The sequence below is a fragment of the Cupressus sempervirens genome, chromosome 5 (genome assembly GCF_028749045.1).
Source record: "Cupressus sempervirens isolate cs-2001-9-10 chromosome 5, ASM2874904v1, whole genome shotgun sequence".
Taxonomy (NCBI): Eukaryota; Viridiplantae; Streptophyta; class Pinopsida; order Cupressales; family Cupressaceae; genus Cupressus; species Cupressus sempervirens.
The window spans coordinates 888,562,378-888,579,591 of record NC_143122.1 but is presented as its reverse complement, the minus strand read 5'-3'; positions in this window follow the sequence as shown (position 1 = coordinate 888,579,591).

Sequence of the window (17,214 nt, the reverse complement as noted above, 5' to 3'; positions counted from 1 at the left end):
TTTGAAGATGTTAGGAATGGCAAACTTTTGGCAAGGTGACAACAATTTTGAAGGCTTGGATGTGAAGTTTAAGCTCTTGGGCTGCTAGCTAGGTTTGAGGGGATGGGTTTGGTTCTAAGGTAAAAATCCAAATGAGATGGCGAACTAAAATGCTTAAGGGGATGACTAAGTATGGCTGGCTTACCTACAAGGATGACTCTAAAGTGGAGCTTATGCAAGAAGATGTGGAGAAACAAGGGGGTCTAATCATAGAATTCATGCCTTGTTGGTAATGCATAAGCAAGGTTAACTCTTGGATGTTGGTTAAGTTGGATAGTGCAATCTAACTAGGCATCTTGAAGGGCTTTGTCCTTTGCTTTGTGGAGTTTGGCAATTCGAGGGCTTGGTGTTATTTTCTTTTTCTTGGCTGAAAGTTCTTGGTATGCCTGAGATGGCTTGAGTTTGGCTTTGTGAAACTTCTATTTGGGTTTGGGTTGTTCTGACATGAATTCTTGAATCTGCTTGGCTTTGAGAGATCTTAGTTGTTTTTCTTAGACTTGTTCAACTTTTGAAACAAGTAGTGACTACGCTAAGTATGCCCTAAGCTAGGATTGACCAAGTTTGAAAAACATTCATTCAACAAATAAAAAATCAAGCAATATATAAGAACAACTAGATAGAAGTTTTTGATTCTTAGAATGTGATACTTGCACCAAGGAGTGTGTATGTTTTACAAATGTTTCGATCAGTCACTTCAAACACATTAACACCTTAGATGGTTGTCTGCAAGGCTGACAGTTGGTTTAGCTAGGGAGTCTTTGATATACCCAAGGTACGTGAGGCCCAAATTCATAAATGAAACCAAAAAGATGTCACACAGCTGAGAGGAGCGATATCCCACTTCTCATCTTTCACTTCTCAAGGGTATAAAGTTCCTTGAGGCTTAGCCTGAGTGACAAAATCTTGATTTCAAGAGAGGTGTCTTTGGATTCACCTCCCAATCTTTATATTCTGCCAGAACACTGGAGTTGAGGTCGTTCAAGGGGTGATGAAATCCCCAAGCAGGCCTCCTAAAACTTAAACAATATTTTGGATCCTAATCTTATGCACTCAAGATGGCCTTGAAGTTGACAAGGGGAGAGAAGACTTGGATGATCTTGGGCTAAAAAACACGTTTGTTATTTTACCAACTAACTCTTATGTGTGCTGATCTAGACTTTGCAAGCACTCTTGTTTAAGATTCAAATGTTCAATTCCAACTTTGAAATATGCCAACAAAGCAAAACCGATCGAAGAATGCGAACAAGAAGAATAGTTAGGGTCAACAAGAAAGTAAACCTGCGCACTTGGAGGCCCTCCATGTCAAGTATCGATTAATTTCCTTTCAGGCATTCAAGAGTTGGTGTGATTTTATTTTAAGCCCAAAACAAAGATGTGTGAAACTCAATTGTCAAGCGCACGCTCGAAGGCCCTCCATGTTGAGATTTGTTCAATTTTTTATGCCCAAATGAAGTGTTAGTGAGACTAATGCGCATTCAAGAAATTTAATAACTTAGAAAACATAATAAAAACCCAAGTAAGTGGAATTTGATTTTTGTGGAGCACTTAACACCCTCTTAGGTAGACCCATCCCCATAGATGGTGCTAAGATTGCAACCAATGGTTAGAATGATGGGTGATTAAAGAGGGTGAGTCCAACTACAAACTCACTCAAAAGTGTTTTTATTTGTTTTTGTAACTTAGAGATTTTCTAGAATGTAGATTCTTTTTATGCCCCAAAAATCGAAGTGTGCCTAGATTGCATGCAAAATTGAAAGTTTGTTTGTTGTTCCTTTTAAAGTCCAAAATGAAGTATTTGATTTGTGGGGTTGTTAGACATACAAGCTCATTTTTTTGATTTGCAAGTGACAATGACTAAGACTTGACAAGGAAAACAAAGAGCATTCCCACAGAGAACATGCGAGAACCAGCGTTCTCGCGAGGTTACGCATTCTCGGAAGTGGGTTCGCGATCCCGCTAGAGTCTATTTGTGGGAATGACAATCCCACTAGGACTTAGGATCGTAGGAATGATAGGAAAAACTAAAAAAAAAGAAAAGAAAAACATAGGCCAAAAACCTGAGAGCTCTTTTTGACAGAGCAATCCCGCGGCTTTGTGGCTTTACAACGTTCCTGCACGTGGGAATGACAATCCCGTTGACAAATTTTTTTATTACAGTTTAGAATTCTAAGACAAGAAGGAGATAGTGTTCCCGCAAGTGGGAATGACGATCTTTCTCTGATGAGGCACGTTCCTACTGGAAGATTTGTGGTCAGGTTCGTTGGTTAGTTTTAACAACATGTGCAATTTAGTTGGCTTGGTTATCTTGGCGTTCCCACTGGTTTTTCAGTATTCTTGGGGCTACGGGTCCGCGATCTCGCCGAAGTGTGACTCATTCTCGTGGTCACGGGTTCGCGTTCCTGTGTCTACGGGGATGCAAAAAAAGTTTTTTCTTAGGGTTGGCTGGGTCAAACCTGCTTATAGGGTTGTATGCGCATTCCTGCTGTGGTCAATAGTACCCTGCAAGCAAAAACCACAAGAGAAAGACAAAATTTAAAGCACAAAATGTTAGTTTCTCATGGTTAGTAAAAACATGAAAAAGTATGAGAAACTAACAAAATGGAGATTGAAATGACCCTTGCAGGGTCCCACCGGGCATGCCAAAATGTATCACCTAGTTTAGTAGTGTAACATGAATACTAACCATTAGATGAAAGCATTAACAAAACTAAACAAGCTAACACTTAAGATGGGACCAAAGAAGACAAACTTGAGGAAAGTAGACCAAAGATGGTAAACTCCTCAAGTGCTTCTCATGATGATGAAGCTATGTCCTCGATTTAAGATATGTATGTTCACAAGTATAGCTCAAGTTTAGTTGGATGGATGGAGTGAATGAGGCAAGGTTTCAACAATGGAGTCATGGAGTGATTTTGCCATTATAATGGTATTTTGGTAGTGTTTGTGCTCTCAAAATAGCATTATAAGTTTGCATGAAAGGTGGATTCTTTTTGTGAAGGGAGGAGCTTCAATTTATAGGCCAAGGGCTAGAGGAATGGAGGGATAAGATGAAAGGATGGACAGATGGTGAGGGAGGGCTAGGATGCACTCAAAGGGGAGCACATGGATTGTGCTTGTTTAGCACCAATAGGGAGGTGACACTTGTCAAAGGGTGATTGGATGAAGGAAAGGGCATGGATGAGTCAACAGAAGAGGCTCAAGGCTTCAAATGGCCCTCATAAATGCTTGTAAGAGCTTTTAAGGGCATGTAAGAGCATTGAAGGCTTTATGGTTGGGATATTTTGAGGGAGGAGACTTTGGTTTGGCTTAGGAAAGTCTTAAGCTCACTTAGAGAATGTGACAAGGTTGGGGGGGGATTAGGCTTGGGTTAGGATTAGATTAAGGATGTTAGAGATGTGCAAGTGGATGACATTCATGAGGGTGGGTGAGTTAGTGGCTAAGCTTAGTTAGTATGGGTGGATGGGGTGGATTAGGCTAAAATGGAGGTTTAGAGATAGGCTTAGGGGCTATTAGATTTGAGGGATTTATTTATCAAATAGATTTATTTAATAAATGAGGGTTTTGGAATTAGATAGAAGAATAGGATTTAATTGATAAATAATAGGTTATTTGATTTATCAATTAGGACTATAGATGATTAATTAAATTAATTATCTAGGGGATGACAAAGGATTAATTAAATAGGAATTTAATTAATGATGCCTTTAGAGATAGCTAAATAGGATTACCAAAGTGGTGTAATCAAATTTAGGTGTCTAAGTAGCTATATAGATAATCTTAAAAATGATAATATTTCCATGAATTCAAATAGGATCACAACCTTGATTGATTAATGGATACATGATGAGAAATCCCTAGAAATGCAATTCTATAATGTGTTCCCTTGATTTGAGCAATAAATAACCATTTGATCACAAAAAACTATCTAGACCATACAAAAGGTTAGTAGTGAAAGAAAGAAAAAAAGTGAACAAACATTTGCTAAATATTGAGTTCCACTAGTAGCTCTAAATGGGGACATGTACCCGTTGTGGGTATAGTAAGAATTTTTTTATATCTAGAACAAGCCACCCAAAAAATTAGAAGAAAACAATAATACAAGCTAAACAAAATAACAAAAGAAAAACAAAGTTTAGGAGTACACTTGATTTCAATTTTGAAAAAATAAATTCTTCAAATATTGGCCATGAGTAGATAACTCCTAATCATATCGATCAATATCTTGCAAGTAATAAGAATCTTCTCCATTCTTACCAGTGATAACATATGGTCCAAGCCATAAAGCCTCAAATTTATCCTATTTTCCTTTGTCTTGGTCTTTTGCATTCCACTTCAAAACCCAATCTGCTTCTTGAAACTTCATGCATTCTGCTCTTTTGTCATGAAATTTTTTTACTTTCAAATATTACTTCATATTTTGTTCATGAGCTATTCTTCTATTTTCTTCAAGTTCAGTCAATGCATTTAGCCTATCAATTAAAGGATCCAATTCTTCATTACCTTCTTGATTTATAAATTTATAAATAGGTAGTGAGTTATGTAATGGAATTCTTTCTTGCTTTCTATATACTATTTCAAATGGAGAAAAACCAATATATTTCTTAAGTGATATTTTATATGCCCATATAACTAAATTCAACTTGGAGTCCCATGTTTCCTTATTCTTATCTAGCATCCTCTTGAAAATTTGAAGTATGTTCTTATTACTAGACTCTTCCTGAACATTACCTTGTGGATGATAAGGGGCAGAGTAAGATATAGTGATACCATATGTTTCACAAAATTTAGTAAGATCTTTTTCTCTAAAACACATCACATTGTTTAGGATGATCTTATGATATTCTCCATCAAAAATAACATGACTATCTTATGAGTAGACTATCATACAAGAATAACTTCAACCCATTTCAAAAAGTAATCAATGGAAAATAGAATCCATCTATATCCTCCACTTTGCTTTTCTTTGGTCTCACCCATAAAATCAATTCCCCACATTTGAAATGATTCTTCAAATTGCATAGGTCTTGTGGGTAGCACACCATTAAAGTTTAATTTACCAAAAAAATTCTAACATTCCTGACATATAATAAATTCATAACCATCCTTAAAAATTGTAGGCCAAAAGTAACCAACCCTTCAAATTTTATATGTAGTAGTCTTAGCAAAAAAATGGCCTCTACATGCTCCTCTATGCAAATCTAACAATAGATTTTTGAACTGATATGGATCTACACAAAAAAGTAATAAACCATCTTTGATTTTCCAATAAAGATCACCTTTAATAAAAACATATTTTTTAGAATGAAATTTTATAGTTCTCTTTTGACTCTCAATCTTTCCCTATTTGAAATTCATGATCTTCAAGAAGACAACAATATCAATGTACAAGGAAACCTTTCAGTACTTTTTTTAGTATATTTTACTTCTATTTGATTTATTTCTTTAGCCTCTAAGTTTTATTCTACCATTAATTTAGCCAATCCATGTCCTTTAAGTAGTTTAGTAAGTTGTATATCTATATTAAACTCTTATATCTAGTTAATCCATTTGCATCTTTTAGTAGTGACTTTTGATTTCTTAAAAATATCTTTAACAATAGCATTTGAAACATAAGCTACTATTTGAGAACCTACCAAATATGGCCTAAAATATTTCACAATTTTTACTAAGGCTTATGCTTGTTTGTCAGTGATATCATAGTTTAACTCAGATTCTTGTAAGCTTTTGTTAAAAAATAGAATGGGATGTTCATGTCCATCCTCATTTTTCTGTAATAAGATAGCTATTATGGTATGAAAGGATGCAAAAGAGAATAATTGGAAAGGTCTCAAAAAATTGGGGGATCTTAGCACTGGAACTTCTTTAATGGCTTTCTTTATATCTCAAAATGCTCTCAAAGTCTCATCATTTTAGGAAATCTTTTCATTCTTCTTCATCATTTTTGAAATAGGTTTAACTAATTTAGAGAAATTTGAGACAAATCTCCTAACAAAATTAATCCGTACAAAGAATGATTCAATTTCTTTTAATTTTTTTGGAACTTGTATCTTATCTATAGCAGTAACCCTCTCTAGAAAAATCCTTACCCCCTCCTTGGATATAGTATGAGCAAGCAAAATTCCTTCTATAATAACAAAATGACACTTTTAAGGGTTCAAAGATACCCCATATTCCAAATCTCTTTTGAAAATCTTTTCTAAATGTTTATGATGATCCTCTACTTTCTTAGAGAAGGTTGTTAGATCATCTTGGTAAAATACCATGATAAAATGAATCAATTCATCAAATTCCACATCCATAGCTCTTTGAAAGATAACTCCAATATTCATTAACCCAAAGGGCATTCTTGCATACACATAGGTTCCCCATAGTGTAGTAAAGGTTTTTTTGTATTGTTCTTCTTCTTTCACTTTGACCTAATAATAACTTGAGAATCCATTTGTCATGGACAATAATTCATTCCATGTAACTTCTTGTACTAATGCTTCAATGTTAGAGAAAGCATTATTATCTTTGAGAGATGAAATATTCAAATTTCTAAAGTCCACACACAATCTGATATCCTCATTCTTCTTCCCTACTAGAATTATATTATAAACGCATGTTGAGTGTCTAATGGGTTTAATTATTGTAGCACATCACATATTAATAAACTCTTCTTTCATCTTGGGTGCTGGGGTAGGATTTATAGGTCTTTGCCTTTTCCTAAAAGTCTTAGCATCAAGTTTTAGTGTTACTTTATGTTAGAAAAGATCTTTTCTATAAGTTTTGAGATCATCATATGACCATGCAAATACATGTCTATACTTTCTCAATAGATTGATTATATCTTGTCTAATCTTTGGAGTCAATTTCTTTCCTATAAATACTTCCTTAGGAGAGAATTAAATCCCTAAATTAATTCTTCAACATCCTCTTCATCCCTTATAGATTTTTATTTATTTTTCATTAGTGTCTTTATTATCAAACAATCTTTCTAGTCCTACAAATCCTTTTGGAATTTTTTCAGTCTTTAGTTGAATATATCCTTTACCAAATAGCACCCATTTCCCATCAAATTTTTCTACAAGGTTATTGAATCTATGATTTATTCTTCATACCTTCCTTCATATACAAGGAAATTGATTATATCCTTGTCATATTGAAAAACTTGCCAATTGTGCACATTATCAAGAACTATTGGTCTATAGTTTACCTCTATATGTATGATATTTGTGTAGGAATACTACCTTGCTTGACTGCTAGATTAGCCAAGAAATATGGAAAAACATTGTTAGACCTGTCTATCCAAGTTTTATTAAATGTATCAAAAAGTTTAATAGTATTCCATACTTTATTTTTATATTTCTTCATTTTATCCTTTTTTTAGAAAACTTATTTCTGACTTGAGATACAATTACATTAGAATAAGAAGAAACATTCAAGATTTTAACACCATTCTTATTATCTATCTTTAGTCATAACAATAAGACTTCATATTCAGCTATATTTTTAGTGCATTTAAAAGACAACAAGAATGAATACTTGAAATTTTTACCTTTCAGAGAAATAAACACTTTACCTACACCATTTCCTTCTCTAGAACATGAGCCATCAAAATTCATCCTCCATATCTTTTCATGATTTATAGAAATACTTTCCTTAATTGGATCAACCTTTTGTAAAGGCTCCTTAGTGATACTTACTTGAAATTTGTCTATATATGTATTGCAAAAATAAGTCATTGGTTTTGGATTGACATCTTCCACCAAATATGTTTCCCTGGTTCCCTATGTATTCTGATATTCCTTCCATTCACTAGGATAGTTGTATCAAAGATATCTAATGGAATATTACCTCCTACTAAGTTATACCATTATCTAGATAAAAGAACACCATACATAGCAAGAACTTCCACTACTATAATATCAATTTTATAAACTTTCTCATGACATGAAGAAATTTGAAATCAATATCTTTTATAACTCCCACAATAGGGACAAATCTATTATCCATGGTATAACATTTACCATAGGGAATATCAACAACTAAATTTAAAACTTTCATCATATCAATAGGCATAATATTCATAGATTCTTCTGAGTCAATCATGAAATTCTTTATCAACTTGTCATTTATAAGAAGAGTTAAATAGAATGGATCGACTTGAGTAGGATATTTATTAACAAAAGTTCCTAAATATATTTTAGGTATCTTTTGACCCTCTTCTTTTTCTTCTTTATGACTCTCTACTTTAGATATCAATTTTAAAGCTTCTTTCCTATAATGTGGGAATTTCATAATTTCCATTGGCAGAACAACAAATTTTACTTAAGATAAAGCACGAGATATAAAAGAGTTATGGTCATGAATGTTCTTACTAGTAGGTTGTTTTTCATTTACTTCTTTTGCAATTTTTGATTGCTCATCCTACTTGTTAGTGTTCTAATCCTTGCCTTTGATTTGTTGAGCTCCCACTTTCGAAAACATCCCTACTCCTTTTCCTTGTCCTTCATTTACTTCTCTATTCTTTATCATGTAATTTCTCTTTACTTTCTCTATGGCTGCAATTGTATAAGCATCTTTTTCTTCTTTAGACAATTTTCTAATTCTTGGAAGATCTTCATGATTTGAAAACACCGCTTGACCAAATTGCTGTCCTATCTATATAAGTTATTGTGCATTCATCCTCTGATGATTCTTCACCCTAATATGGTCCACTGGATATTGCATTATATCTATGGTTTTTATCATTGTCCTCATTTCATTGATCTCAAATATTTTGAGCAATGACACATTGTTCTACCATATGAGGTAACAAGCAAACATCACAACAAGGCCTATTATTGACAAAATGATTAGTATTCTTAAGAGGATTAGGAGTATCTTTGATGTCCACTAGTTTACCATCTTTCCAATTGGTGTTATAAGGCATGTCTTGTAATCTACATCTTTCATTCTTGATAAAAGGATGGTTATTACTCTTTGGAGGGAAGTTATTTTTCCCACTTCCCATATTCATCTCTTTCATCATATTCAAGATCTTGTCAATCTTGTCTTCTTTGTTGAAATTATAGGTGGGAAGATTAGAAGATTTACTTCTAAGAGGTGGGGGGCTAGGGGGGGTTGAATCAGAAGTAACTAATCTTAGCCTCTAAAACTTTTAATTGAGATCATTCACATGAAGAAGATTTACTTCTAAGAGGTGGGGGGCCCCGGGGCGGGGGGTGTTGAATCAGAAGTAACTAATCTTAGCCTCTAAAACTTTTAACATAAAAATAAAGACATGCATGAAAATATATAACACGAGATTTTGATCACCCAGAAACTCTCCAAAATGAGAAGGTAAAACTGGGGTGGGGATGACACTCACAAATTATCACTGCACCAATATATAACTGATTAAGGTTACAAAGTTTGACTAGTTCCAATGGTCTACCTTGTGATAGGCCTACCCTATTAAAGGCTTTACACCTTGTTAAGAGTGACCTAGTTAAAGGATTTACAAACACTCACTTGGAATGTTACCCTATTAAACGATTTATCACCTTGTTAAAGGGTTACAACATGGCTGTTAGACCAATCTATCATCATAGGATTTTCATTCCTAATACAATGGCTAGAAAGTATTAGAATGTATTGACCTGATGACTTACAATATTTAATTGTTGATTCTAGATCCTTGTTTTGCTCGATCTAATCTAATCCTTCCTGATTTGATATGTCTTTGCTCAAAGTGCTTGTTGGTATTTTGAAATGTTACAGATTTCAAATTACCGTAATGAGAACAAGACACATCTAAGGGTAGCTAACTCCCATCTTCAACATGTCATTTTAGACACTAGGCCAACTATAAGGCTTGACCCTTCTTCTACTTCAAGCTCTACAAAACCTAGGCAGGTGGACCTTAGATTAAGTTGATATGGTACTAGTGCAAAAACATATTCATGAATCTATTACAGTATATTTAGTCCTTATTTCTCCTAATGACTCATGAAATGACATAGATCTATAGTACCTAAATGAAAAACAATGTAATTCATAAGTTGAGTGAGGGTTAGACTTTTTAGCTCTTCAATATGAAAGGGGGAAAAGCATTTGATTAATAATGTTGAATTCAACAAAACCCCTAATATGCACCAGTAAGAACTAATGATCCTATAGCTGATTAGTGCCTTATCTATTGGGCAATTCCATGAATCAATCACATACATATGGATACCTGAGACATATTTATATACTCATATATCTGATCTATCCATTCACGTTGTAAATAGATATTTGTGTTCAATCTAAATCTCATTCTTACTTGATATCCTCCTCAATGCACTTGCAACCTTGTTGATTTCCTTGAAGCATTTACATAACTCCTTGAATTATAAGCAACAATAAAACAACATACAATCTTAAGGGACTACAACTATGACCTAGGCTCTTTGTTCAAAGATCATAAAACATTACAACTCACTAAGAAAGAAGACAAGATTTAAAATGAAACTCAATCATCTGCTATTCTTTGTATTTATTTCCTTAAAATAATACATACATATGCATGAAATCAAAACATGAAAACACCTAACATATTAGAACTAGCTATATTATCTTTCATACTATTGTTCATACAAGAGAAATTGCTGAAAGAATGAAGGTGGAATCATAGTTATGGATCCAAAAAAGTGGTATCTTAAAAGGACTAAAAATTTCCAACCAACAATGGTATCATAGATCTGAGAAAACTCAAGATTGGAATGAACCAGTTTCACAGTGAGAACTGGAACCCCCACAATGGATTAGATAAAGAAAGATATAGACAAGAAGTGAATTCCTAGATCTAATCTTAGAATGACATGTGTCCACTTGGAATTCCATCCTTGGAAGTTGCAAAAACTCTTTCATCTCTCCACCCATTTGATCTGATTTTCTTTTTTCATCATTACTTTGTAACAAGCTTGTAAATATCTCTTATTTAAAAGATGAAAACCATTCTGTTGCCAAAATATTTGAAAACATATAGAAACCTGATAAAAATTCCATTTAACTAACTTAGATGTGACCAAATTCAACCCCAACTACATTTTCACTATCTTTTCTGTTTATTCATGTCATTACCATACCAAAAATCAGTTTTGAACTTCAATCTTTGAAGGTGGTTGCAAGTTAGGAATCTAGGAAAAAACCTCCTATAGCTTGAATAGACTACTTCCTGTGCGAAAACTAACCTCAAAATTGAAAATTTTGTCTTCTCCCAATTTCAGCAATATATAATCCTGCTTTACTAGCCTCCTAGAAACTCCTTGAAAGTCTATTTGAAAAACACCCTCTGCTATGAAACTCTGACTTGCAACTGAATTTTTCAAAAATTTAAAATGTCTTAAAGTATAAACTTTAGCTTTATACCTATTTGCATTTAAATCTTCAGCATACTTTTTTGAAAAAAATTTAAAAATACATTTAAAAATTATTTTATTTTTTCCCTCACCCTTCAATTTTGGGGTCAACCCTCCTTTGACTGAGTGCCATGTGGCAGTCTCTAATTGGTCAACCTTTGATGCCACATCATCATAGGCTTGGGCTTGCTACCATGTGGCACTTCCCCACATTCCCACATTTCTTAATGGTCTAGCATTTCCATTTTGTAGGGATGCACCTGCTATTTGATCTGCCATGTGGCACGATCTGAGCGCTGGTCCTTTGAGCCTCTACCAATTGTCACATGTCATCTTAGGTTTTGTTGTACGATCCACCTCATTTTCCTATCATAGGTATGCCATGTAACTTCTGAGTGGGGCCCGCTGACCCTTGTCACTTTTCCACACTCCCACATTCCTTATCTAGTGAGCATCTTTATTTTGCGGGCATGTGCCCACCGTAGGATTAGGACATGTGGTAGCATCTAGTGGCTCCCACCACATTAGCCTGCTCCATTGTTTGGTCAAAATTTTGCAAGTTTCCTCCAGCTATCAACCACGTCCAAGTTGGCCACAGTGGCCCCACACATGCATATGGCCTTTCAAAAGGCTCTTGTCTTAAGACACCATGGTATTAGAGTGGAGTAGTATTCAACTAGCTAAAACTTCATCCACACAAGGAATGTGGGATAATCAGTTTCATTGTTTTCTTCCTCTACTCATGCCATAGCTCGAATACAAAGATGAGTAAGAACCTCCATAGCCCATGCCAGATTGATGTCCATCATATAATCCATAAGAATCTTGTCTAGAACCACCTTCATAACCTAACTAAGAGCCTCGTCTGATCCTAGTAGATTCACCATAGTCTCCATACTATGATGCACCATCTACATAGCCTAATTCACATGCTCCATAGCTATCTCTATAAGATGATCGCCTTGCAGCTACAACTCTGGTAGCAAAATTAGGAGGAAATCTAGTAGTAGATCATACTTGATGATCATCATATGCTTCTTCATGCCTCCCATAATCTCTCTTGCATTTCCTTCTTTTCAACGCATCCTTCTACATACGTTGACTGTTTCACAATTCTATTTCAATAGTTGCTGGCATGAGGCTCCTTTTATCATGCCATCCTTGCTCAAAACTCCCCCACTACATCTTGCCTTGGACTAAAAGTTTTCCTTCCTTGTATGAATAGGTCTTCTTTGTTGGTGGCTATTCTTGCCTCACTTTAATGTGCCTAATGCCCCCTTGCTGCCTTTTTTTGCTGCTTCATTCACTAGTACCTCTTTTTAAAAATCAACTTCCCCTTTTTTATGTCATTGCCTCTTCTGTTTGCTCTAGATTTACTTTAAATCACAATTATTCATTCTAGTGTCTACATCATGATCACAAATAACAATAGTATAGGCATATCAAAAAACACAAAATCCAGTTGGATTTTGCACCTTACTATTTTGGTTTATTTCTTTGACAATGTTAATATCAAGTGCACAATTAACTTGGAGGCTTGTTCACCATGGCTACTTTGAACTAGTGTAGACTTCTTTCACTTAGCATGAGTTACCTTCATTCATTGGTCACTCCTTTCTCTGGCTACATTTTCCTTGTCTTTTTTATGCATTTTGCTTCAAGGGAAACCTCTATCTTAGGCTCATGGACTCCCTTCTTAAATCAGTTCCTCTCTACACCATTTATGCTCATGGAGCTTCATGCTTGACATTCATGCTTGACACACTTCTTCACATAAATCAAGCTCCCCTATTTTGATGCACTTTTGTTCTTAGACTGTGGCTTTTTCTTTTCTTATGTTGCCAAGAAACATTCATTTTAGTTCTCCATATGCAAATGCATCAATGATTCCAAGAGAAATCTCAAAAAATCCAAGTTGCACTTTTGACATTGAAATATGATCATGACAAGGCATTGCTAATTCTAACCCTCCACCAAGTCCAAGCACTTGAATAGCAGCAATGGAGGGCTTCTTAGCATCTTCAATTCTTTTGGTCATCAAACCAATAGACACACAACCTAGGCTAGATATGTCCCCAGTCTTCTGATTGTATTGGAGAGCACTAATATTAAAACAACCTGAGAATTTGTCTCCCTTATAACTAATTCCCAATAGAAAACATAATGACTAGGGATAGTTGATATATTAGCATAGCTTGTGTATTTAGAGAGAAGACAATGATATTGCTCTACGAGTTTCTTTGCATATTAGGATATCTTCATCAAGGGAACATTTATCTTTAACTATGTCAAAGATAAATGACTTCAATTCCTATTCTAAATCCACTTTTTCTATATGAAAAAGCTTATGTAGAATTGCAGAAAGCTACTAGGCATGCAAGAAGATTTAGCCATCTTCAACATAAAATTGAAGCACCTATCACGAGCACATGTCATTGACTTTGCAGGAACATCTATCATGCACTATTGGTTCATTTTATTCTCCCATTCAGTCTATAAACACAAGTGTTTATATAAAAGGATCATAATGAGTAAAAATCATTTCACTATTGCTTTCAAGACCAGAGCAAAATCAACTTGGTGGAATTAGTTGAGCCCCCAAGTGGGTCTAAATAATTTGTTTTTGTTTTTGAACAACTAAATCTTATAAATGGCATAGTGAACCTTTGACTCTAACTAGAAATAATCTATATCATTGGCTTAACTTTGAAAACTCATTTTCATTAATCTGCAAACTTGTGATTTTTAGTTAATAGGGCCTGTCAGCTGGCTTTAAAAACTGACCAAAACACCTAATCAAGCTCTAAAACCTGGCACACTGATTCTTTCTTCTATATATTCCTACCCTATCAAATATTGTCTCATGAAGAATTTGGGGTAAAAAGATATTGACTATCAAAGTTACCCTTTTAGAATTGCGTGCAATAAAATATGTTAGAAAATAATAAATTGCATTCGGATTTGGCTTCAAAAACTAGGCAAATTGACACTTGGGGAAATGAAAACTGGGGCATTGGTTCAATGTCATGAGGAGAGTATAAATTTGTGATTTGGGCTCATGAAAAATAACTGGACATGAATGGCAAGTGATCAAAGTGAGCTACTCAGAATTTGCAGACTGGAACCAATGTTAGAAAAGTATTTTTTACAAATGGAATTGACCTAGAAAAGTGTGTAGATGAATCTGTCAAGACTTGAAAATTGGTACACTTAAAGTATTTTTAAAGTATAACATAGTGGTAAAATCCATTTGACCTAACATATCATAGATTTTGATATATGACATCACGAACAGGGGTACTGACAAATCTGCATGTGCTGACACTAGCAAAAAATCAGAAATTGCATTTGAAATCGCATTTGAAAACTAACCAAATTGATTCTTCATAAGCTCAAAATTGAATATAGCATCTAACCTCTAAAATGAAATGCAAAAGGAATTTTCTCATTTTGGTCAACTGGGTCAAAGTTATAACAAATCAAATAGGGCTTCCTAGAATTTAGAACAAAGTGCATCAGCATGACATCAATAAATAACTGACTTTGAAGGATTCAAAACCTAGTCAAATGGATTCAAAATGGCTCAAAATCTAAAACATAGGCTCTCTAGTATGGAAACTAGATACTCCCAAAGTAGCAAGTCATGAAACACTTCTAGGTGTGAGATATTTAGTTGCAAACATAGGCTCCTGTTGTTGTTTGACACTTAAGTAAAAATGCAAAATTGACAAATGCTCGAAACAAGACTTCATAGAATAGCTCAGAATATCAATTTAACTTCATTAAATGAGTGGATAGGCTGAATGGAAGGTGTTAGAAACATTAAACACCTTATGGGCCTCAAATGGATAGCTGGGTACATGCGCATTAAAGATCATTTATAGGGCTTAATTTCTTCAATAGTACTCAAAATTAAGGCTTCAATTTTGAGTCCCAACTATGCTGATGCTCTATTCTAACCAGCTGGATTCTACAATGCTACGCTTCCTCTAAATATTTATACCCCTCTAAAATTCACTAGCATTCTCCTATACAACTCTCACTCATACTCAAACTATGGGGTATCATCCTCCTTTTAAAGGCTTTGAAGACTTAGGGTTAGGTATGAATCTATAAATGATATTCATCCATCTTTCCCACTCAAATATTTATACTTTTCCTATTGGTTGCATGCTTTCTCCATTTTTCTTATTGGCTACATGCTAATTACATGGGGAATGTAAAAGATTTGATCTTATCTTTTAGATCCTTCGAGATTCATATTAAGTTGGCTCAAAAATGGTTTGCATCTCAATTTGTGAAGGCACAAAATCATATGCTAATTCTATGCTACTTAGCACTTACTGATTGCTAATGCTTGAGACATATAGGAATTCCATCTTACTCAACTCCTATAGTAACTCTATCTTGCTTGGTATCTATACTTTGCTCGGCACCAATAGTGACTCGGCATCACCTATCACTCAACACTTGAATCTTGCTCGACACCTGAAGTTCACTCAATGCCTATTGAATTTTTGACTCAGCACATACTATAGCTCAACATCTATATCATACTCAACATCAACTTAGAAATTGGTTAAGTGTGTTAACACTCAATTGTCAAAACCAATATGAGACCAAAAATCTCCCCCTTTGACATTAGTGGCAAAAACACTTAACTAAGCATTATAAATCTGATCTCTATGAGCATAATGTATATCCTATTCAGTATATGTACAAAACTTCATAACTTGTTCAAAATTTTGTAGAAAAATATATATGTCAAAAACTTGTAATTCTCCCTGAGCTAATGTGCCATTTCTATATCCAAAATTCCTTATGCTAAATTTGTCTCATGTTGTTTCCATTTTTTTCCTTATCATTCCTTTGCTTTTGTTTTTGTTAGCTCTGTGTCAGCTCTATGTTTGCTCTGTTTGTACTCTCCCTTTGTTTCTACTATCCCTTTCACACATCTCCTTGCAGTTTTTGTACCTTTTTTGGCTTTATTTCCTTATCTCTCCTAAAAAAAGTATTATCTCCCTTTTTGGGTATCATTTAATATCTCCCCAATTTATTACATCTTATTATCTCCATCTAAAAAAATTTATTTCTCCCCATAATGTATTATCTCCCATTTTTTTACACTTATGTCAAAGGGTCCTATGAATGGAATACTTAGCCAAATTTTTTTTATTTACCTCCATTATTATCTTCAAAGCAACATTCCAATTGTCTAAGGCAATTTCTAGTGCCTTGAGTTGGATGGTTGTCTCTATTGCAAGGTGTACTAGACCTTCTAATGTAGAAAGATTTGGATCTTTCTTCAAAACATTCTTTACATAGGCCATCTCTTTATGCAATACTTCCATGTGTGGGCTGATTATAGAATGTATCTATATTAATTTGGCCTTAATATTAGCCTCATCTTCTGTTAATATAGCTAGCTCCTTTTGAGTGTGAAGCATTGCAAAAAAATGCTTCTCACTTTGAGCTGGATCCTTTGGTAGCTGTGCACTTGATACCTTAAGGTTCCTCTCTAGGCTCAATATTCTCTAGCTAGTCTCTTGTGTGAAATATGAGGAATCACACAACTTGGAGTAAAATGAGAATATGTTCTCAAGTATTATTTTCAACTTTTCAACTTTCTTAGCTAGTTCTACTTGTGATAGTTCTATTTCACTAGATATTTTTTCATTGACCTTCATTTGAAATTTCTTCTCAGACCATTCTAGTAATTTAACATTAGTATCAAGGTCTTCATTTTGTACTTGGTCCACTATGTTGGATAGTTGCTCCATGATGGGCTTTGTTTCATAAGGTACTAGCA